The sequence below is a fragment of the Anomaloglossus baeobatrachus genome, chromosome 12, assembly GCF_048569485.1.
Source record: "Anomaloglossus baeobatrachus isolate aAnoBae1 chromosome 12, aAnoBae1.hap1, whole genome shotgun sequence".
NCBI lineage: Eukaryota > Metazoa > Chordata > Amphibia > Anura > Aromobatidae > Anomaloglossus > Anomaloglossus baeobatrachus.
The window spans coordinates 107,199,812-107,210,669 of NC_134364.1; positions in this window are offsets into that span (position 1 = coordinate 107,199,812).

The window sequence follows — 10,858 nt, forward strand, 5'->3', positions numbered from 1 at the left end:
TGGTCTCCAACCTCATCAATAACCCTGTGTGTTTTCATTCCCCTCGTCCTGAGTCCTCCGAGACAACCTCTTCCTGCCCTGACCGAATAGTAAAGTTGTCATTCCAATCAGGTATCTGTGCTCCTCATCATGTTCCCCATTGTCTCCACCAGGAGGATTTACTTTTTGGAAATGAGGGTGTAGATTAGGCTCAGCACCTTCTTCATCGGGGCCTGGATCCCACTCACAAAGCTTCTGGCCATCTGCACAGATCATTTCCCCTGTCTCATGGAACTCGCTACCTCAACACGTCAGATTGTCTGCTACACCCGCAAGCTTCAAACTGAATCTGAAAACTCATCTGTTCAGAAATGACTATAACCTTCAATGACACCACCACCATACGTACTTGACGCTCAACCTACACCACTCCTACTGTCTCCTCCCAAAAATCCTTTAGAATGTAATCCCGCAAGGGCAGGGCCCTCTTCCCTCTGTACCAGTCTGTCTATAGTTACTTGTATATGTATTCTGTATGTAACCCCCTTCTCATGTACAGCACAATGGAATCAATGGTGCTCTATAAATCAATAATAATAAAAATAATAATAACTTCCTTGTCTGTACTCATTGCAGCTTTGGAGCAGACCTCTGATTCCCAGGCTATAGTGTGACTGAACAGCTATGCAAACTCAACCATCTCTGTAACCCATACTCAGCAGGGCTGGTGGAAACTTGAGAGCTGTTAGGAAGCAAGTGCGATTGGATTGACACCACAGAGGAATGGAGTATTTGGGATCTTGAAATTGGGGTGGAGGAGAGGCCACTTTATGGAGCACTTGAGATCCATTGAAGCAGCTGCTGTTTTGGCCTCATCTACATTTGTTAGCGATGGTGGTGTCCGTGAAAAAAAGGATCATATCAGATTATCCATGGGAAGAAGTACACCTGTTCTTTTGGATGGTATTTGTTGTTACAAAACCTGTAACCTGAAGCCTGCTGCGGTTTCATTTGCGCTCAGGCGTCAGCTGCCATTTAGGGCTGTGCCTTGGGTTGTCCAGCTGGCTACTTTCTCCTCCACGTCTAAGTGTGGAGAGGCAGCTAGTGCGCATGCGTGTGCCGATTTACCCCAGCCGCAGCCTAACTACAGTGTTTCGCCTAGTGAGTATGCTCTGCCTGACTGTGCCATTGCTGAGGCTAAGTCTTCATTTCGGGATACAGCGCATGCTCCCACACTTAGTGCGAAAAGCCTCTTTGCACAGGTACTTGCATTCCGTGCCGGGTCTAAGTCCTGTTTTGTGCCTAGACACCATTCTAAAGCTGATAGTCTTTTTTCAGAGACTGTATTTCATGCTACTGAGCATGCTCAGGCACTTACTGCATCAGAGACTAGGTCCGGTAATGAACTCTTTGGCCCTGCCCCTGATGTGGGGGTCCCATATAGACCACAGGGCATCAGGTGTCCTGACGATGTGGCCAGGCCACTCCCAAATGGCTTGCAGAGGCCCGCCCCTATGACTTGTCACCGCAGTATTGATGGTCAGACGATGACTGGTGAGGTGTTTGGGTCATGGCAGCCATGAGGTCATCATTGAAGTTGCGGTTCCAAATAGGACGCTAGTTATGCCACTCATGACGTGTCACTCTGCTTTTGTCTCCAGGAGGTGCATTGTGGTTCACCCTGGTTTGGGGCGGACCCAGGTTATAAAAGGGGCTGGAGCCAACAAGGAGGTGCGCAGTCTTCTATTATGCTCCGAAAGAGCACACCTCCATGTGTTGAACCCATTGCGGCTTTAGGCCAGAGGTAGGCAGGGATAGGGTGTCGATGCAGGCCACCACCACAGTTGGTAACGCAGAACGGTTAAGACCAGCTCCTGTCCTACAAGTCCTGCTTGTGCAGCCCAGTGGCATTAACAGGCCTGTTGCTGCTGATGCGCCTGCTGTCCACAGGTGTGGCCCCTACGCACACGGTCAGCGTACTCAATAGCTCCTGTGTTGTTAACAGGGAGTTCCTGGGCTGGGTGGGCATGTGGACCCTGTGACGCTAACAGGGCTCCCAGTCTCAAGATCTGAATGGCGTCTAACTCGGTTCAGGCTACTATTAGTTTCATAGCCACACAGCTCTGTATCCTCCACCAAACCTTCCAGTTGCCAACCTCTCCTTTTCCATCTGGGAGCACGGTGGACACTGACTGCTGATGGGGATATATACCTTTCTCTTTCTTTTCTTATTAATTTTCGTTATATAGCGGTAACATAGTATATACCACCTTATCCAAATCTGCCAGTCCCACCGTAACAGATGGTGTTTCTTCAGCAAATGTTACTGTTGCTTAACCACCAAATCCACGGACCAAAACTTTTTTCCCCTTTCCAACACACCTGTTCCCCTTTCCACCAGCATCTGTCCTTTTTCAACTCATTTTGGTATATGACCAAAAGTGCAACTCTGCAGGGACACCGTACTCAACGCCATCTCAGCACAACAGCCAGCCCTCGGTCCCTCAGATGTGGACAAGTAAAAGACCATTTCCTCCTATCCATGACAAAGCGTTGAGATTCACTCTGTGCAGCACTGGTGTTTAGTGGAAAAGCAGATCTAAGATTGCATACCACCTTCTGCAGATACTCCTGTATACGTGCGTCCATTTCTATGGCAGGAATTATTTCGCCACATTTTGTCTTGTACCTGGAATCTAACAGTGTGGCAACCCAGTATTCTGGATTACTTTGAATTCGTACAATCCGAGGGTCATGTTGTAGGTAGTGCAGCAAGAAGCCGCTCATGTGTCTTGTGCATCCAGGAGGACCAAGTCCTTGGTGTGTTGGTGGCAGAGAGGTGAGAATCGTGCCTCCTTCCTCTGCCCTCTCCCCACAACCTCGCACAATCGAAATGTGAGCAAGCTCTCACTCATCTGCTGAGTCTTCCATGCCCATCGCCAGTTCGGCCTCCATTTCTTCATGGGCTCCTGCACTTTCCTCAACACTTTTTGCTGATACTATGCACCCTTGTTAATCCCTCTCCCTCACCATGACTGCCGCCTAGGTGCCGCTGACCATCTGGACCTCGTAGATCTTGTTATCCCTTCCACATATGACTCCTCCTGTACTTCCTCCCCTTCCTCTTGTCCCAACACCTGACTCCGAATAATAATTACAGTGTGCTCCATCTTGTAGATGACCAGAATTGTCACGCTGAGAATGGCATTGCCAGTGCTAAACATCTTCGTCGACATTTGTAAACTGTGTAGAAGGGTGCATAGGTCCTTGATCTGACACCACTCCAGCAGCGTGATCTGCACCACCTCTGGATCATGTTAGCCCAGGGTATACGTCATACCGTATTTCAGCAGGGTTCGGCGGTGCTGCCACAAACGCTGCAACATGTGCAGATTCAAATTCCTGCGTGTCGGCACATCGCATTTCAGGCGTTTAACCACCAGACCTAAAGACTTCTGTAACGACGAAAGTTGTTGAGCTGCTGTGTGCGCACGTTGGAAGTGAGCACATAGCGAGCGTGCCCGCTGCACAAGGCCATGTAGGCCGGGATGGTGTTTTAAAAATTGCTGGAGAATTAGGTTCAACACGTGAGCCATACAAGGCACGTGTGTCACATTGCCCTGACGATGGCCCGCAGCCAGGTTTGCATCATTGCCGCACACGGCTGTTAAGTCACCAACGAAGTCCGCTCCGTCAATTTGTACTCCGGTCGCCAGGTGACAACGTGTTCCTTTCATGCATAGTGCGGATTATGGGAGAGGAGTCGATGCCAGCGGCGCAGGTGGATGCAGGTTATGCTCACCCACTAGGCTGCATTACCTTGACAGATGCAGAATCTCTGGCTGAATGTAGCTGGTGGGTATCTCACAGATGAAGTACCATCATTCAGCTACAACCAATGGGAAGATACCACACCCTTTTGTATGCCCATCCTGTCTGCAGACCACTGCCAGACATAGCTATGAACCTCTGGTTACTTTTACCCCCAGTTCAGTTTTAGGATTTTGTGTGCTTGTTACCCGACTACTTTTCCTGCTTGCTGTTTATGTACCTCGCTGGCCGATCCGCATTTCACCTCTGCTTGTTTTCTGATTAAGTCCTGGCCATCCCATTCTGTTCCTCTTCCTCAATTAATGTTTTTGACCCTGCATGACTACTATTCTCTGGAACTGCAGCCTTCCACAGGTATTGATCAACTTGGGCCCTGTGTAATTCCATATCACTGTATAGGGGTTAAAGGGTTTCAGGGTTCTGGGTGTCCAGCTTGGTGAGTGGCTTGCCTCTAGCCTATCCTTTACAGCCCATCTGAGTGTGTCGATCCAGGCAGGCGTTACACCGTGCCCTAGTCAGAAGGCCATGTAGGCCGGGATAATGTTTTAAAAATTGCTGGACAACCAGGTTCAACACGTGAGCCATACAAGGCACGTGTTCCACATTGCCCTGAAGATGGGACGCAGACTGGTTTGCATCATTGTCGCACCCGACCTTCCCTGGCTGCTGGTTGAGTGGAGACAACCATTGATGAAACTCGGTCTCACTCTCCAGAGCTAACCGTCCACAATTCCTCAGCGGTGTCTCACATTTCCCCTACATTTCAAAGTAAACATTTGACCGCCTGATGGCCTTGAGCTGTGCTGCCAGCATAGTAAGGAGGTGTGTGGGATTCCTTGGGCGCAGTTACAAGGAAGGGTGGACTGACCACACAGGGTTTGGGCCGAGATGGATGAGCCACACAAGGTTGAGGAGGCAGAAGCAGTGGAGGAACTTGTACATACAGAGGAAGGATTGACACACAAGTCGTGGGGACGGCAAGACTTGTACAGCAAACCCTTCTCCATCTCTCACCATAGTTACCCAGTGCCCAGTCAGCAACATGTAACTCCCTTGTCCATGCTTACTGGTCCAAGTATCTGTGGTGAAATGCACCCTGTCACACACAGAGTTTCTCAAGGAGTTGGTGAGATTGTGTGTGACCTACTGTGGTTGCGCGGGCACGTCTTTCTTGGGGAAGGAGTGACGACTGGCCATCGGCTCTTGGGGCACTGCAATGGGCATGAGGTCTCGAAAATCCTCGGACTCAAAAGGGTGTAAAGGCAGCCTTTCTGTTGCCAACAAGATGCAGATGATTAAACTCAACCTCTTAGGCATGTCATCCCCTTCGAAAATCATGTAAAACACAGCGAGGGGACTCCAACCACAGTCTCCCTCGTTGCCACTAATTCGGCCACACACACCCCACTTGACTGGCATCAGTTGACCCCCCTTTTGAATAAGAAAAAGATGCTTTGCATGAAGCACTCTCAAAAATATGCGTGCCTTTCCCGTCCCCTGGCTGAGCCAGGGGAAGAAAAGTCCTCTGAGAGCCATGACTTGTTCATCTTGATTCTTTTAGAAACACAGTGAGGGGACTCCAACCACAGTCTCCCTCGTTGCCACTAATTGGGCCACACACACCCCACTTGACTGGCATCAGTTGACCCCCCCTTTTGAAAAAAAAAAAGATGCTTTGCATGAAGCACTCAAAAATACGCGTGCCTTTCCCGTCCCCTGGCTGAGCCAGGGGAAGAAAAGTCCTCTGAGAGCCATGACTTGTTCATCTTGGTTCTTTTAGAAACACAGTGAGGGGACTCCAACCACAGTCTCCCTCGTTGCCACTAATTGGGCCACACACACCCCACTTGACTAGCATCAGTTGACCCCCCTTTTCAAAATGAAAAAGATGCTTTGCATGAAGCACTCTCAAAAATACTCGTGCCTTTCACCTCCCCTGGCTGACCCAGGGGAAGAAAAGTCCTCTGAGAGCCATGTCCACATTGTCAGTGGACAGACACGTGTGCTTATCTGCCAGCAGACCCCCAGCAGAACTGAAGACAGGTTCCGAGAGAACGCTGGCTGCAGGACATGACAAGATCCAAAAGGCGTACGTGTCGAGCTCAGGCAATTTATCCAGATTGGAAGCCTAAAATGAGCAGGGCTCAAGTTGCACAATAATGGAATCGATGTTTCCTTGCATATACTCATATATCTGTGTCTCCTCCTCTTTTTCCTTGTCCAGCTCTTTTGTTTTCGCATGAGTATATGTCCTTGTCACTTTCCCATGTGTTTGTGTTGTGTTGTGAGTTGTTTGTCACCTTTTGGACACCTTTGAGGGTGTTATCTAGGTGTGTGTTTTTCTGTGTTTGTGAATGCCTGCCCTTGTTTCCTATGCGGTTCGAGTTCGGTTCATCGAACGTTCGACGAACCGAACTCGAACGGGACCTCCGTTCGGCAAACCGACCTCGAGCCGAACCGGGACCGGTTCGCTCATCTCTAGTGAGGAGTCTTATAGCTGCAATGCTCCTCTGGGAAATATTCAAATTGTCTCTTCAGGGAGGAAGAAGACAAACCTCTAGTGCCACCTATTGGGAGAAGCAATGCTAAAAGTCAAAAGTGGCCCTTTAACGAGCCTTTCATATAACTTAGGATTTATCACCCCAAAACTCCATGTCTGCAAACTGAGTTTCTGATCTGGCATAAATCCGAAGTCATATGAAAAGGATCATTAAAGGGCCACTTTTGACTTTTAGGATCGCTACTTCCAATAGGTGGAGCTAGAGTTTGTCTCCTTACTTCCTGAAGAGACAATTAGAATATTTCCCAGAGAAGCATTGCAGCTACAGGTATAAGACTCCTCACTGGCAGCCAGATTGGTTTGTCAGGTCTCCACATAAAGAACTCTTAGACATATTGTACTTTATTGTGCATCGCCTCAAGTCTCATTTTCTGTGTCTCGTTTTGTCAACTCTGCTTCATCAGTCTCTCTATAATGAGTCATTCCATGTGAACCACCTGCAGCACCAATGTCATCTGTCCATGCTGCACAGAGACGACTCATGGGGTTCTAGGGCTTTGAGAAATGATCTTACCAGGTGAAACTATCCTCTATTTTTTTTCCAGTACTATTAATAGGTCAAAAGTGGCCCTTTAACAAGCCTTTTCATATGACCTAGGATTTATGCCAGATCAGAACCTCAATTTGCAGACACGGTGTTTTGGGATGATTGTCCCTCGTCAGTGCAAAGTATGAGATCTGATCTGGCTGTATGACAAGCTATAGTGGGGTCTAAGGGGAAAACTTTTCTACTTGCGGAGACTGACAAACCAATCTGGCTGTCAGTGGGGAGAAGTCTTATAGCTGCAATGCTCCTCTGGGTAATATTGTATTGTATTGTAATGTTGAAAACTATGGAAGAGGAAAGCAGGAAAAAAGAACAGAGTATGAGAGAGGCATAGTAACAGATAGTCCAGTGCTGCTGCTGCTTTCAAATATGCAGTCTCATACTAGAGCTGTATTCGTAGCTACACTACTCAGTACTATTGTACAATACTCTCAATGCTGCTGGTGCTTTTGGATATTATGTACATAGAAACAAGCAAACAGGAATCCATGATTTCTCTGTGCGCTGTGTATGGGAGACATCATAAATAGGGATGAGAGAATGTATTTGCCACTATACGGTATCCAACTAATAAAACTACATCCGCCTGGATACTTTCAGTTTCATTTCTGACTTACTGGCACTTGTTTTCCAGGCCTCCGGGTCCGGCGTAATGAGAAAGGAGAGGAGAGGAGAGGAGGAGAGAGGAGAGGAGAGAAGAAAGGAGAGGAGAGAAGAAAGGAGAGGAGAGAAGAAAGGAGAGGAGAGAAGGGAGGAGAGGAGAGAAGGGAGGAGAGGAGAGAAGGGAGGAGAGGAGAGGGGAGTAAGAGAGAGGAGAGGAGGAGAGAGGAGAGGAGGAGAGAGGAGAGGAGGAGAGAGGAGAGAGGAGAGGAGGAGAGGAGGAAAGAGGAGAGGAGGAGAGGAGGAGGGGAGGAGAGGAGGAGAGAGGAGAGGAGGGGAGAGAAGAGGAGGGGAGTGGAAAGGAGGAGAGAGGAGAGGAGGAGGAGGAGAGGAGAGGAGGAGAGAAGGAGAGAGAGGAGAGAGAGAGGGGAGGAAGAGAGGAGAGAGAGAGGAGAGAGAGAGAGGGGAGAGAGAGAAGAGAGGAGAGAGAGACAGAGGAGAGAGAGACAGACAGAAAGAGGAGAGAGAGACAAAAGAGAGGAGAGTGGAGGGAGGAGAGAGAGACAGAAAGAGGAGAGAGAGGAGAGAGAGACAAAAGAGAGGAGAGTGGAGAGAGGAGAGAGAGACAAAAGAGAGGAGAATGGAGAGAGTAGAGAGGAGAGAGAGGAGGAGAGGAGGAGAGGAGAGAGATGTATTCATCGGATATTCGGTGAAGCGAATATTAGGGTATTTGATCATCCCGAATCATAAAACTTGTCACCACTCACTAGCTTAGAGACAAATGAAAACTAGAGAAAGCACCTGTAGATCAAAAAATGTTTTTAAAAACTGTAGGATACAAGTCTTTTAATGGCCAGAAATAGTGTTATTCCTAATATTACAGTTAAAAGAAAAAGGTTTTAGTACCATGTAAACCAGTTGAAAAATTATTGATTGCTCTCAGTGAGAGAAACAAAATTAAAATTTTGTAGTTGTGATACCTTTTAATGGCTAACTAAAATAAAATGATGTTAAAAAGCAAGCTTTCGAGACATCTGAGGTCTCTTCCTCAGGAATGGTATGACAAAATATCTGAAGAAACACAAATATATACACAAAAAAGGGTAGAGGGATGCATAGTAAAAGGACATTTAAATAAACAAACACTAAGCTTAGAGAGTGAACCCTTAATTAGCTTTGATTAGTGGTGTGAGAGTTTTATTGTCCCAATATCCATGTAGGATCAGAGGCATGGTGCCCTCAGTCTCTGGAGCTGACCTCTCAGATTTTGTAATGGGTCATAAATCCTCCTGACATGTTGAGTCCTGTGTCCACAGAGTTAAACATTGTGATGAATTTGTATTCCCAGACCCTGCAATGGCTCTGTGATCTGAAGTTGCCTTTTAATATGACAATTTTCCTGGAGCACAGAAATGTTTGGCCACGGTTATATTACACACACAGCAGCTGAAAAGTCACCTGTACTTAGAAGTGCACTGTAAGATGTCATGATAAGTCTTCTTATGATTGATTTCCTACTTCATCAGCTTTCGAGTAATATTGAATGTTCAATGGTTGCCTAGAAATATCAGCAACATATAATGATAATGGCACAACAGATAGTAAATATAAGTGAAGATATTGCCAGTCTGAATATGTTCTCTAGTTCAAAACTTGCAGTAGACTTTGTGCCTTAAAAAAATGAATAAATAAATGTAAGATTATATAAAACAAAGCTTTTTAGGTTTTGCTACCCAAAATATATAGTACAGTTTCAATATCAGGACTACAAAGCTCAGAAGAATACAAAAAATATTTTCACAAAAGCCCAATAGTAGTTAATCCCTTATCAACCATCTGTGACATACGTTTTCATCATCGGTTGATAAGGAATGTATGAAGCTGGCTCAGGAGCTGAACCTGAATCATGTCAGGCAGATAGCAGCTGCTTCATATGGCCGACATCTGCCTGTGACTAGAAAGATGGAAGCTGTGTGTTAATAGCTTTAAATTAAACTATTACATGACAATAACAGCGGCATTCAAATTATGAAAACTGATGACACTTCCTAACAGACAAGTGTGAACAGGTGCATATTGAGCATGAAATATACTCTAACAAATAAACAGCTGCACTGGGGGCGATAAGGTATGCAAACATTGGAATTTTGACATGCATTACTGCTAAGGAAATACATTGAAAAATTGAGACACTTAGCACATGAAAAAGGCCATTGTTATGTGAGCCCAACAGCCAGTGTCAAGGCGTATCTCTCTTTGCTGGTTCTCTACCTAAATGCCTCTACCCTGGCTGAACAGCTAAAAATGTTATGGGTGGCCAGGAACCTGGTAATGGAAAATTCAAGTTGTCTTAAGCTAGTGGAGGAATTTCAGAAGGGACCCAGCAAAGAGATATACGCCTTGACGCTGGCTGCTGGACTGAAATAAAAATGACCTTTTTAAAGCACTAAGTATCTCAATTTTTAAATGTATTTCCTTTGCAGTAATGCATGTCCAAGTTAGTATTTTCAATGTTTGCATAATTTAGTGCCTCAGGGTACAGCTGTATATTTGTTACAGGCATTTAAATGAAATCAGTGCTTGCCAGATTCCATTGTCCCCCTCCATTTCATGTTTGAGGAGAATTTTTGGATTATCATGACATCTGGGGGCCTACTGAAGGAGGTCTGAGATAGGGCCATCACAACTTCCCTAGATACTACAGTACACAGTACAAGAAATCAGTGATTGCAGGTTCAAAAATTCTAGGGAGACTAAAAAATAAAGTAAAAATAAAATTAAAAAATAAATAAAAACGTTACATTTTATATTGCCTTTCTTTTTAACCCATTAAAAAAATATTTGGTATTGTTGTGTCCAAAAAAGTCCAAGCTATCAAAACATATTTTTTTAAAAAACATAATATAAATGTCTGCCTCCCTAAAAAAATCCAATAAAAATATATCTAAACACATGTACTCCGAAATGATAACTATAGAAACATTAACTCAATGGGTTAAAACACACTCACCTGGCTATATGAAAGAAAAAAATATAAAATTTAGGAATTGTAGAAAATACCGACATACAAAATTGTTTCTTTTTTTCTTAACTAATTTTAAAACGTTTTTTTAACATTAAAAAAATTAAATAAAAAAAGACAAGTTTGGCGTCGCCCTAATTGTATTGACCAGGAGAATTAAGCTGAAAAGTCATTTTCCCAATTTGCAATTTCACTGCAATCTATTTTCTCATTTTTCGCAACATTGGATAGTAAAAGGAATTCAAGGAAAAAAAACAAGTCCTCATATGTGGACCACAAAATATTGAAAAAGGTAAGGCTTATACAACAAGACTAGGAG